General features: G+C 42.8%; 1 protein-coding gene across 7 annotated transcripts in view; it reads right to left on the minus strand.

The window, feature by feature from the left end:
* PPP2R2B (protein phosphatase 2 regulatory subunit Bbeta) overlaps positions 1–14,556 on the minus strand; it is a 484,254-nt gene that overhangs the window by 314,061 nt on the left and 155,637 nt on the right. The window lies entirely within an intron of this gene.

Raw genomic sequence — 14,556 nt, forward strand, 5'->3', positions numbered from 1 at the left:
AAAGGAGGGCAATTGTAAAGGTGATCCAGGGTACAACATTTTTAGAAGGCAGCTGATTAATATTATCTAGAAAATTAATTGTCTGTACTCTTTATCCTAGCAATCTTGATGTTAGAAACTTGTTCTAAGGAAATAACCAAAAAGATGATTTAGATTAATTCAATTATTTATCACACAATTATTAAAGCAAATGATTTAGATTAGTTCAATTTTTACCACACAATTATTATGGCAAAATATTGAAAATAGTTCCAATTTCCTGCATTAGGTGATTGCTAAAACTAGGTGATTGGTTTAAGCACAGGATATTACAGAAAAATGCTCACAGCATTGTGCTTGAGTCAAAAACAAAATAGTAATGGATAGGATATCATTTTACATAATTCCAGTACTCACCCATTACTGACCCTCTCTTTTTCTTTCTCGCTCCTCCCCCAGTCCTCCCCCCGGCCCCACACACACACCCTGGAACAAAATACATCAAAAAGCATTTATAATGATCATGTCTGAGGCTAGAGGTAAATGTGGTTTTCTTTTTTGCACTTTTCTTTATACTCCAAGTTTTCATTAGTGAACGTACATTTTATTCTCTCATAACCTCTTTGCTTTTCCTATATAGTGTTTAACAAGATATACAGTCATAATCTTGTGTTTGTGTTTATTTAACATGTATCTTCCCAATAGAATACCAGCTCTATGAGAGAGGGGTACACCTGTTTGCTTCTTTTTTGTGGTATGCCTGTTTATGTTAGCATGATGACTAGTACAGAATAATGCCTGTTTATGTTAGCATGATGCCTAGTACAGAATAAATATTTTCTAAATGACTACTGAGTGAACAATTGCAGGACACTACTTGGAAGAGCTATGGTTACTTGCAGGTATTCCACAGGGCTATTGAACAGTTCATCACACCTGTCACCTGTAGCTCATTTGCTCAAAGAACACAGCACTTTCCTTGCCTCTTTGGGCCTCCGCTCCCCACCCGAGACTCCGCTCTCCCTTAGGGAAGCTCCTGCCGCGCCTCCCCACCTGCCGGAGTCCCACAGGCCTGCCTCTCCCTGCTAAGTCATTCCCGTTCGGTTCGGCTTCCCTCCCGCACTGCCGGCAGCCCATCACTTGGAAGAAAAACATTTTAAAACTTCTTTGGGTTTCAAACTAACGTCCATGGGCCACCACTGGATTTTGCAAGAAGAGTTTTGCTAGAACACAGCCGGACCCACACGCCACAATGGCAGCGTGGAGTAGTTGGGGCAGACTGTGTGACAGCCAAGCCTAAAATATTTACTATTTAGCTGTTTACAGAAGTTTCCTTACCCCTGTTCTTGCACATTTACACACCTGTACAAAGTGGAGATGATACCAAATTTGTATCCTGTTACAAAGTTATTCATAGGGCAATATGGAATCCAAAATATATGACCGAGAACTTTGTAGAAAATTACTGTAATACACCTAAGTTTGTTCTTAAGAACATATATTTTTGTGTCAGACATACCTGTATGCATTCAAGTCCTGAGTCCGCTGATTACATAAATTCTCTAAGCCCCAGTTTTGGCATCACTAAAATAGAAATCTATTCCCTTAACTTTCCTAATAAATATGTAATGTGTGCTATTTGCCAGGCAGGCACCATATATAAGAAGATGGACAAACAATAGTAAAAACAGTCCTAAAATCTCACTTAATTCAGCTTTAATTGTAGATACTTCCGATGGTTGGTGTGAGAATCAAATGATACACACACATATTCATGTATCTCTATCATATCTATATCTATATATATAGTACACCATGCATACATATAGAGCATACCATATATAGTACATATAAAGGACTTAACCTAATTCCTAGTTTACAGCAAGCACTCAGCATGTGGGAGCTCTTCCTCCTCATTGTAATTACAACAGAAGCTGTCCTAACAGACTTCTAAGTGGAAGACTCACTGGATGAAAAAAATGCCTTCCATTCCCTCTGTAAAATAGGCCTATAGCATGCTCTCTGCTCTAATCAGTGGGCCAGTCTCTGGTACCGGGGCACACTTTGCAGCTTCTTCTGGTTGGAGCTGCGTGTTTCCAGGGTGTTTGTTCCCACATCTCCTGATTTCAGCTATACTTGTTACTTAATTAAATATCACAGAAGGTGAGGAAAAGAAGGTGTGAAAAGAAAGAGTATTTGTTTCACATGAAAGCTGAGTGGAATGCTTTCAAAAGATGACAAAAACTGTGAATTAAAGGTAGGAGAGACAGAAGACGGGGGACAACCATAGACACCCAGATGGGTCTGGAGCACGGCTGCGTCTCAGGTGTCTGCCCTCCCACTCAACCTCAAGGACCAAACCCAAACATGGTCTTGGCCATCCTGGGTGTGGCTTGTATAACAAAAATATAACCCTCAATCAGCAAACCCATGCATGCTAAGGGATTAAGCCTTGATTCATCAAAAGCCCTTCCAGTCAGTCCGAGAAAGACAAACACCATATGATTTCACTCGTATGTGGAATGTAATGAACAAACTGAACAAACAAGCAAAATACAGACAGACTCATAGGTAAGAGAGCAGGCAGACAGCTCTTGGAGGGGGCTGAGGAGTGGAGGGATCCAGCACAAAGGAAGAAGGACTCATGGACACAGACAACAGTGTGGTGACTTGGGGGGCTGAGGTGGAGTAGGACAGGGTATAAGGGGGATAAATGGTAATGGAAAATATACAATAAAAATCAGTAGTTCTGACCATAAATAAAGTCAATTATGAAATAAATAGAGGAAAAAATAGGTACCATTTTTTTATAATTCTCTGCCTTAACTTTTCCAAAGTACTGTCAACCATTGGTCCCAAATGCATAGAACAAGAGAGATATTCTTTTGTATTTATTTAATTCTCACATAACCAGTAATATACTAGCAGGGGGCATGTTGCCTCATCTCCTTCCACATTTTATAGGGAAGAAAACATCAGCCCTTCTGGCAGTGACAACCTCCCCACGGGGCCACACCTCTCGCAAAGGATCCCCTGCATCCATCCCTCTCCAGAAGAGGAGAACAGGAAGCTGGAGAAGTGCCTGGCATGCAGCCCCAGTCCCCAGTTCACGGGTGTGAAATGCTCAGGATGCTATGAAATCACCACTGTCTTTAGCCACGTGCAACTGGCCGTTTCATGTGCTGGTGGCTCCATGGTCCTCCATCAGCCTACAGGAGGAAGCACCCTGAATCCAGGTGGAGTGTGTTTCATTGGAACCATGCCAAGGAAACCCATTTTTGGATAGAAAAGAGAAAACAATCAGAGATGCAGCATGACCGGTCAGACCACAGAGCCAGCACTGCTGGAAGTGGGTCCAGAGCCAGCAGGCTCTGTTTCTACCGCCTCGGCCACCTGGGGTGACTGACAGGCCAACACAGCACAGACTCACACAGCCTGGCACAAGGTGAAGTACATTTTGAGAAGGCCAGAAGAATGTCATCTGCCTGAATAGATGGGAAGATACTTGAGAACAAGAACTTATACTTCACCATAGTCCCCTGCACAATCTGCATAGCACCTGGTGATAAATACAATCCATGGGCTTTGTGTGAATTGATGAATTTCCTTTCCTACTTTGGAACGGTGGAAGACATTGGAGCCTTCCTGATTTCTGAAGGAGCCAGGTTCACATGGGGTTTATAACCCCCTTCATGAAGCACACAATAGCCAGGGAGAAATTCCACTGTGCCTGTCACATCGTGTCATTGAGCACTCAGCCTCACCGACTGGCACTTGCTCCTGCCTGTCGGTGCCGCAAGATGAGCAGTGCCCGGCTCACCAGATGGTTATTTGTTCCACCAGCCACCTTTGCTGCGTCCCTGATTCACTCCACCCCAGGACAGTCTCCAGCATTCATGCTGCAAGGCAGCTCCTGCCAATAACTTTGCCAAATGGCTCCTCTCAAAGTCATGGGCCGCCCAGACAGGACCGGCTCCTCCATCTGCAGTGGCTTTTGGCAAAGAGATGGAACCCTTCTGGTCCGCCTCTTGGCTGCACCAGAGCCTTCTTGCAAGAAGGATGATCTGATCCATCAGTAAGGGCAGCCAGGCCTGAAATCCTGGGACCATTTAAGCCTATGCCTGTGTCCCCGCAACTCACCCCGGAACACACCGTCAGCACACACCAAGGAGATCTGTCTGTGGTCACAAAGACAGACGTAGTGCATCACGGAAACTTCCAGCCAGAAAGCCTGCCATTAGCACGCCTGCCCATCCCCTTCTTCAACCTCATTTTACTAGATTAGAAACTGAAGCCAGAGAGCAAATGTGATTAAGTACAGTGGCAGGACTGGAAAAAATACCCACTTAGAATATAATCCACATCAGTGCTTAGAATACTTCATTCCCTCCACTCATTTTCAAAGTCTTGATAAAAATTTGACCCTTTGTATTGGTATTGATTCAAAAACACATTGTTTATGAAAACAAAAAGTCTTTCCTCTGTGTCAACATCATGACTGTTCTTTTAAACAGGTGTGCCCACCTATGCTCCATTGACGCGACCTGCTGCGGAGTTCAGGAACATGGGCTTGACAAGCAGACAGGGCTGGGAGTGACTTCTGTTCTGCCACACTCACTGCTGGGTGACCTTGGACAAGAACTCATTTGTCTTCAACTTTTGAAGCAGAAGAGAAGAACTCTTTAAGAAGAGTTCTTCTCACTTAAAGAGGTACAGGCCAGTATCAACCTATAGAGTTGGGAGGATTCAATGGGAAACATACTTTAAAGCCCCAAGTCCACCCCTGGCACACAGTAAGCCTTCCACAAGGGCCAGAAATCACCATTATTTGTTATTAACACTGACGTCTGCAATGGTTTTGGTGTAGGCAGTACCGTGCACAGGTACACAGACATGCAAGGTATTCCCATGTTCTACATCAGGAAATTCAAGTTCATGAGGCTGAATGGCTTATCCCAGGCTACTTAGAGAATAAATAGAGGACCAGAGAGTCCCTCTTGCCATTTTGCTAAGAATGAGAAGCGATGTCATGGCTTTAAAGACGGTAAAATCAGGAAGGAGGACACTGGAACAAAGCATATATGCATAACTAATCACTGCAGCATCTTATGTAATACAAAAAGCTAGAACCTCTTTCCCATCCACTCACAAGAGGATTACTAAGGAAACTATGGTACAGTCATAGCACGGGCACTACGCAGCCATTAGAAGGAAGGAGGACGTAGGTGTCCCAACGTGAAAGATCTTTCAGACTTCTGTCATTGAGTGGGAGGAAAAAAACAAAGTGCAAATAAATGGCGTGCATTCAGTTACACAGAGAAACCATCCCTCTCCCAACGTATATGTGTTTGTGTATATTTAAATGAATGAACATACAAAGGTGGCTCTAAGGATGCATACCCAACTACTGACAATGGTAGCCCCTGGGCAGGGAAGCAGGGTGGGTGTGGGGATGGAAGGTGATTCATAATTTGCTTTATCTACTTGTATAATGCTCAATCCTTTCAAGTAAAAAAAAAAGGCATTTACGTATTATTTGTCTATACAAATAAAAACATAAAAGACCTAAAGGAGGAAGGTGAATGACAACAACACAGCTGTTGTGAAGCCACAGACCTCTTATGCTGGGTGTCCCTGGCCCCAACTTGACTTCTGCTAAGTTTCATGAACAAAGTTACCCTCCTTGGGGTTTTTGTGCAGCTCTCCATTTTGGTAAAACATTCTCGGTGAAATGCCTTCCTGGTGCACTTTGTACTTGGGGATCCGAGAATTCTGGCTGTCAGCCCGCCTGCAAGTGCTCAGCCTCTTGCTGCAATATTCCCTTTCCAGCTTTCCCACCTTCTGCACGCTGTGCATCTCTCGAGGGTCACAAAGTTGATCTCCTGCCATTAAGTGGAAGAGGTTGCCTGCCATTCTGCAGCCTCTTCAGGTTCATTTCTAAACATAGATTTACAGCAGCGGAATCGGCAGTGCACAATGGAGGAGGCTGTCCATCTCCCAGCACCCAGCCCAGTACCCCGGGAATGCATCCTCTCAAAGGGAGGCTGCTCTTTGGCACAATCTATCTAGCAGACCTCATCTTTCTTGGGCTAGAAAACTGCCTACAGGGGCCCCTCCAGGTCCTTCAACTCCGTGCACCTTTTTGCTCCTTGCCCAGAGTGTACACTTCTTTTCATTTGCTGTAAGCAATCATGTTTCCTCTAAAGCACGTAACAGAGTCTCACTCGCCCCTCTATAAACCAATCTCTTTCTATTACCCATCATGTCCCCTTCTCCAAAAAAAGGAATACTAATTAGTTTTCTATGAATTTCACACAAGCATCATTCCTAGCTCTTCCTAGCATAAGAATTCAAGGGTTCCTAGATTATTTAAGACAAAGCTCCCAGAGGTCTTGTAAAAAGAATCTGTGCTCCCAATGGATAGTGAGGTCAGAACTGGTATGGCAGAGGTGATTTTCAGCCTGGCTCTAGAGCTCTACTGGACAAAGAAGGAAATTTGGTAGAAAAGATGACAAGCTTGGTGAGAGTAAACTCGGTATTGGGGGGTACAGGGGGCAGCATTAGACAGGTGCTCTGGCCAAAATGGGGTCTCAGATGCCTCCACATTTATGTGCAAAAGAACATTGGCCTCCGTGTAGCTGTCTCTGTCCCACGCCTTTGCGCTGCTCCAGGCAGTTCTATCTGTGGCCATCAGCTCTGCAGAATGGGTGCCAAGCTGCCCAATGGGACCACCTCAGTTCAGCCTGGGGACTGCACTGGGCATGAGGGACATGGAGAAGGCTATAAGAACCCAGCTAATTTTTCACATTTTGATTGCTCAAGTCCATTAAGTGTTTCTCTTCTTTTCTTACAGAGTAGAACAAATCCACAGGTGTTAAATCAACCACAGATTCAGGTGCTGGGTGAGGGAATTCAGCTCCTTCCCCGAGGGACACATGGGTACAGTGCAGACATGTGCCCTGCGCACTGGGAAGAGGTGGGGGTGGTTGCAGGGGACAGAACACAACGTGCATGGCCCCCTAAAATCCGACAGGCAGCAGGGACGGGCAAAGGGCACATGCCTACAATCCAGGCAGTCCTGGGTTCCAATCTGGTTTTGTCACTTATAAGTATGGCCCCTTGACACAATTTTCTTTGCTCCTCCAAACCTCAAAATGTCTGATTTTGAAAAACAGGGCTCATGCAACCATTCTCTCAGGCCTATGGATAATGGTTAAATGAGTCAACTCACAAGAAACATTTAGGAAAATGTCTGGAATACAGATAGTCCTCGACAAACCTTTGTTCTCTACCCTAAGCTAAGTGGGTAAATTGGACCCTTTATTTCATCGTAAATGCCAAATGCCAGAGTCTAGGAATGTCAGTCTACAGCTGTGCTCTTTTCAGAGAGCATTACCAATATTTTGACAGGACTGGCCTAATATTATTCACCCCAGGTTTCATTGGTAAGTTTCTGACCAGCCCTCATAAAGGGCTTGGATTGCCCCTGGGGACCTGGATGCTAATAATGAATACTTGCTAGTGATTTCAATGCACTCTGGTTATTACGTTTAGTAGCAGAACATTTCCCATCCCCAGAAAGGTCATTTACAATAGCATTCAGCAGCTTCTGCCCACCTTCCATTTCATATTTTTCTGAGAACAGCAGAGAACTCAAACATTCATCCATATGCATTGGAAACACTATTCTGACCTGGCATTTGCATACAAATACATAAAGCAACTAAGGAACTACAAGGCAGCTCTCCATCATCACCCCTGCCTCCATTATTTTTCCAGTGCCTCCCCATTTCAAGAGCCCCTTTTATGTACCTTTCCAGTGTTATTCATCATAGCTTCTCTCTTCCTTGAATGTGTGTGTGTTGGGGTGGGGAGAGCAGCGAATTTTACTTCCTTGCTTTTATTCTCATAACACCCACGAAGCTATAACATTTCACAGATCACACAGATCTCAAGTTCAGAGACCCACTAAACTCAAGCAAACCAAGACTGGACTCTTCGCAGTCTATCACATTGCTGAGAAAATGGCCACATCGTGTTGTTTGAATACTTTCAGTGTGTGGTTAATTACGCTTAATAAGCCATTCTATTGAGGTACTTTTTGTTAGAATTTCTTCATACCACGCCAAGATCAGTTTCCTGGTTATTTTTCACTCATTGATTCAAATTCTGCCATGGGTGCTGGTTCTCCAATCACTGCATCTCTTCACAGTTTTAAATAGTTTTAATGTGTGTGATGTCCCAAATTGTATGTCTAGTCCAGATCTGTCCTCTGAGCTGCAGACCCAGATATCCAACTGCTCACCGGAGAGCCTCACTGTGAGACTAGATGTCGCACATGCCCCTCAAACTAATCAACTTCCAAAGTCTGTTTCCAGTTTTGGTGAAATGCCCATTAGGCATCCATTCATAGGGAAAAATCCTGGGAGCCTTTCTTGACACCATCACCATCTAGCCCATTTCTACCCAATTTCTCCATTTCTACCCAATCTGTCACACGGAGTAAGTCCTATCCATTCTCCTTCTACAATGTATCTCTTAACATAACTAATGCTGCCCCATCTTCACCGCTGCCACCAGCCGAGAATACAGCCACAATCTCCCAACTGTCCTCTTGCTTTCACTGCTGTTCTCTTGCTGCCCAGCCCCATGACCCCACCCTGCAAAGCAGCCAGTCTGAGCTTTGAAAGAACAAACCGATCATATTTCCCCCTGATCAGAATCTTTTAATGGCTTTCGATCCATCTTGGATTAAGTCCAAACTCCTTACATTCAACAAGGCTCAATGTGATCAGGTCCCTAAGTACCTCTTTCTTCTAACATTTTATTATGAAATTCTGTGAACAAGCAAAGTTGAAAACAAAATTACAGCGACTCTCCATTGACTGACTCCCTGGACTTTACCATTTTCTACTCGCTTTATTATGTATCTACTCATTTATCCAACCCTCTATCCTAGCCTTAATCTTTCCTGGTTTTGGTGCATTCTAAAGTAAACTGCAGGCTCCACTTACATTTTTGTCACGCTTCCTCTTGTTCCCTACACGCCAGCCACAGGCATCTTCCCATTCCTTAAATCTTTCTGTTTTAAATCTCTGGGCTTTGTACCGATTGTCCCTTCTACATGAAATGCCTTTAGTGCTTCTTAATTTCTGAATCATCCTTTAGTTCTCAGCTTAAACTTTCTCTGAACCCCCTATCTAAATTGGATCTGGCTTTCTGCCTTACATATGACCTCAAGGCAGCTTGTGCTTTTCCTGAATAGCACTCACCACAATTGGTAACTATATGCTTACTTGCATAACTACATCATGTCTACCTCTTCTGCTAGACTGAAGGCACCATGAGGACAGAGACCATGTCTATATTGGAACGTGCTGGAACACCTCTGCAGAAAGTCAATTAACATTTGTCTGAGGACTCAAAGGCAGAATGAATCAATTATTGGAAGGAGCTACACACAATAAGAAATTTGTTCTGCCTTTAATACATGCAAACATAGAAACCCATAAAAGTATGGGTTTTAAAGGCTTCTGAAAGAAGGCAGAACTTAACTGCTACCAGAATAGGACCAGCAAGTACATGAAGGCGAATTAGTAGATGGCAAAACCAAGGCTAGTGGCCGAGCCGGAAGGTATTGTGGTGGGTTTTAGTGGGACCTCTCCCCTGCCTCCACTAGTCCTTCCCTTGGAGATAAACCCAAATCAACACATTCCGAGGAAAAAGAGTGCTTGCTATGAAAATGCAGCGTTAAGTAATAGTAACTACAGTTATAATATACTAAGGGCATTTATTGAGGTCTGGCTTAATATTAGGCACTATTTTCAATGCTTTTCCTGTATTAAATAATTTTTTCCTGTGGCATAGGTTCTGTTGTTATTCCCAATTTACAGCTAAGGAAACTGAGAACAGAGTAGTTATCTTAAAATGTTCTCTGTCCATGAATACAGTATATGCTTCCACTTATTCATATCATCTTCAATTTCTTTGGTGTCTTTTAACATCATTAAAATGTCCATACTACCAAAAGCAATCTATAGACTCAGTGCAATTCCTATCAAGATTCCAGTGACATATTTCACAGAATTAAAACAAATGTTTCAAAAATTTATATAGAAGTATAGGAAGAGTGATCCTGAGAAAGAACCAAGTTGGAGGATCACACTACCTAATGTCAAACTATACTATAAGGCCTTAGTAATCAAAACAGCATGGTACTGGTATAAAAACAGAACATAGATCAAAGGACAGAATAGAGAGCCCAGAAATACACCCACACCTTTACAGTGGATTAATATTTGGCAGAAAAAACAAGCACGTACAATGGGCTAACTATAGTTTATTCAGTAAATCCTGTTTGGAAATTGGACAGATGTGCAGAAAAATGAAACTAGACCACTTTCTTACACCACACACAAGAATAAATTCAAAATGAATCAAAGACTTAAATGTTAAACCTGAAAGCATAAAAATTGTAGAAGAAAACATAGCAAGATTTCGGACATTGCTCATAGGAAGGGAAACAAAAGAAAAAAGAAACAAATGGGACTACATCAAACCAAAATGTTTTTGCATGGCAAAGAAAATCATCAACAAGATAAAAAGACAACCCACAGAATGGGAGAACATATCCACCAATACATCTGATAAGGGATTAATATCCAAAATTTATAAAGAACTTACAAAACTCAACACCAGAAAAACAACCAATCCAATTTAAAAACGGGCAAAGGACCTGAATAGACACTTCTCCAAAGTGGACATACAGATGTCCAATAGGCATGTGTAAAGATGCTCACATCACTAATCATCAGAGAAATGCAAATTAAAACCACAATGAGAATAGCTATCATCAATACATCATAAACAACAAATATTGGTGAGAATGTGGAAAAAGGAGCACTTTTACACTGTTGGTGGGAATGCAGACTGGTGCAGCCACTGTGGAAAGCAGTATGGAGATACCTCAAAAAATTAAAATGGATCTACCTTTCAACCTAGCAATCCCACTTCTGGGTATATATCTGAAAAAACCCAAAACACTAATTTGAAAGAACATAAACACCCCTATGTTCATTGCAGCATTATTTACAATCACCAAGATATGGAAGCAGCCCAAATTCCATCAGTAGATAAGTGGAAAACAACTATGGGACATTTACACAATGGAATACTACTCAGCTGTAAAAAAAAAAAAAAAAAAAAGAGGAAATTTTTACCTTTTGTGACAGTGTGGATGGACCTGGAGAACATTATGCTAAGTGAAATAAACCAGTCAGAGAAAGACAAATACTGTAACATTTCACTCATACGTGGAATGTAATGAACAAACTGAACTAACAAGAAAAATGGGGACAGACTCATAGATGGAGCTGGATGACTGCTGGGGGTGGGAGGAGGGTTCAGGGTGGGGACTGAGCAAAAAGGAAATAGGACTCATGGACATAAACAACAGTGTGGTGACTGCTGGGGGGAGAGGGGTATAAGGGGACTAAGTGGTATTAGAAAAAATACAATAAAGATTAAATTAAAAATAAAACATGTTCTCTGATTTCTTCTTCTAACCAGATGGCCATTCCTGTAAATTCTACCTATGCAGATTATTCTCTCTGTGGCCTCATTTGTGAGTAGGAAGATTAATCTAGAAAACGTGCAGACTGCTCTAATGGAGAGGGGATTCAATTGGTTCTAACAAGTCTAAAAATATAGAAAGAAATCCACACGTAGATGAGAGAGATTTGAGAGATAAGCCATTGGTTAGAAAACTCAGAATTCCATATTGAGGGAAAAAAAACAGTAAACCCACTTTTTTGTGGTTATTCCAACTCCACCCATGCTTTTCCTCATATATAACCCCATACACGCACTTTCAAATTATCCCTGCGAAGGATTTGACCCCAGATGGAAATGCACTGACACACAAAGATAAAACCATTGTGACCGTCCCCATAACAGTAGCTCATGGTCAAAGAAAAATGAGGCAATGCAGAATTTCCTAGTGGAAGTGACCCTGGTGGGTCTGGAGTTTGAGACAAGCCCTTGCCTTGACTGCAGGGGTGACCTTGGCAAATCAGTAAACCCCTGGGCCTCTGTTGCTCAGTTTCATTATTTGAAAATGGAATAAACAACACCACTTAGCAGACTTTGGCTATGTTAAAATCCTACTATAAAAAGCTCAGCACAGTGCTTGGAATATAGAAGACGCTCAAAGATGGTAATTTTAAAAGGGGAGAAAAGAGAAAAAGTATGGGAGGGTGGTAACTTTAATGTCCAGCATAAAGGGAGTAGTCAACAGAAATGTCTTTAATAAATACACATCAGAGAGAGAGACAGGACACCTTGTGATCTTGGGTAAAAGTGTCCTTTAGCATTTGCATTGCTCTTAGCTGAATCAACTTGCCAGGCAGCTACCACTTACGATGCAAATTGAGCTTAGAGTCCTTCACACTACCTACACAGCAAAAACCTTCCAGCTTTAAATAGAATACTGCAGTGTGGCATGGTCTGAGCACAGGCAAGCCAGTTCAGGGATAATGGGAAGGAGATCTTGGAGAAAAGGAATCTGACATATCTGGGAAGGTTAGGCAAAATGCAGAAAATTATCAAAGGAGACAAAAAGAAAAGCAAAGTCTACAGACGGACCAAGAGGCTCATTCCTCAGAAACTGGGTTAAGTTAACAAAGGAAAAGAGAACTTTGGGGCAAGCCCCCCAATAAAGTGGGTTTAACAAAGAGTATTTTGATCTGGTGCTCTTTCCAGCTGCACCATCACTTGTAAGGTTTTCACCAGGAGAAGAGGGGCTCTTGCGCCTCTGGTGGCATGATGGCATGAATGCCCCCTAAAATGAACAGAATAAGATCATAGAGGACTTCCTGCTCTACCCAACTCCCGCTTTCTACATTTTCTAAGTCTAAGAGACAGATAGAGACAGAGAAATATCTGAGAGGGTGATTTAGAAAGATTTCAGAAAGCTCTCTGTCTCACTTTCAATTATGTAAACCCAGGTATTTCCTCTGGAATCAGTTTACAAAAATGCCATAAAATAGGAACAGAGATTAGGTAGTAGCTAGGGCGCTGAAAGCAGGAAGGAATGCCATTTTTTTAGCTCATTTCTTTTTCTGCAGATGACACCTCTACACACACGGCCCCCAATCTGCCCATCTTATCAGCTCAGTAAGTTTCCTGTGCCTGTTACTTGGAAGCACAATGCAATATACAGACAACACGAAGGGAGCCCTCTTCCTTTGTTGTCACAAACAGAAAAAGTGGCCCCCGAAAAGCCAACAGACCCAAGGCCACCTTCCTTCTTGGATGCCATGCTCAGACACAGAGCTAATCACGTTCTACCTGGTAACTAAGCCAGTGACAAAGCACCAAGACTGAGGAAGAACATCTTACAGCCACTCAGTCATGCAAATAGAATCAGCAACGGCAGCGCTTGGCATGGGGGAGGGACAGGACCAACATTTTAAAAGCCACCTCTAAGCTCCTAGGGGCCAGAGCTTACCCAACTCTGCTGGATCTGTCTGGCCCCGTGGACTTATCAGGCTTGCTGCTCTCCAACCATAATGGTGAATAGAGAACATATTTTCAATAGTGCTGGGCAGTCTTTTTATCTAAAACTTCTCGGGATATTTACAGAAGAAATTGATAGCGCTACCTCCAAGTTTTTTGTTTGATTGTTTGTTTTTTGTTTCCTTCAGAACTTGAATTCTTGTACTTTCCCATAACATTTCTCTAGTAATCTTGATTTTTAAAATAATATAGAAATTTTAGCAGCCAAGAATAATGGTCTTAAATTAGCATACTTTGCTACATTTTCCTAAAGCACTTTTACACACATTTCCTCGAGAGGATAGGACCATGTGATAATACAACACTTTATAGGGGTGGTTCAAGATAAAGGCCTACAGGCAGAAAATGAAAGCAAAAATACAAAAGTTTTGGTATTAAAAAAATGCCTCCACTCTATCCACACACAAAAGGTGGAATGGGTTCCACCTGCTGCCTTTCCCCTGCCTGCCTGCACCGCACTCAGGCTAATATCAGAACAAGCTGGAAGAGGGAGAGAGAGAGAGAGAGACACGACAATTTCACCTCCTGGCAAAGCTCAGCCTACTGAACCTTCTTGCTTTCTGCTGGCTGTTGATTCAGCAGAAACTACTGCAGCAGAATTCATAATGGTGATTTTTAAAGGCTCCACTGATCGCATTGCTCGCCCCACGTGTCAGGCTCATTTGCTCGCCACCGGGAACACCGTTTTCCCCACCACCTTTTCAATTCTTGCTAATGCACTTAGAAGGGGAGAAGGGCTCACCCTTCTGCAAAGCGCCTTTTGGGGGTTTGATTGTCTGAACAGGTAACCCGGCCAGAGAGATGAACCGGCAGGAAATGAAACATGCCCTCCCTACAGCACTGGGAGAGAGAGGCATCATTCCACTCAGGGAGGGGAAGACCCCACGGTCCTTCTGGCCCCCTTCCTTCTTCTGTCTCCACAAAACCCCCTGCAAACATCTTGGGGAAAGGGTCATCTGCCTTCTGGGAGTCATTTTGCCAGTCGGGAGCCCCACCCTGAAA

Source organism: Phyllostomus discolor, chromosome 13, assembly GCF_004126475.2.
Source record: "Phyllostomus discolor isolate MPI-MPIP mPhyDis1 chromosome 13, mPhyDis1.pri.v3, whole genome shotgun sequence".
In the NCBI taxonomy this organism is placed as follows: domain Eukaryota; kingdom Metazoa; phylum Chordata; class Mammalia; order Chiroptera; family Phyllostomidae; genus Phyllostomus; species Phyllostomus discolor.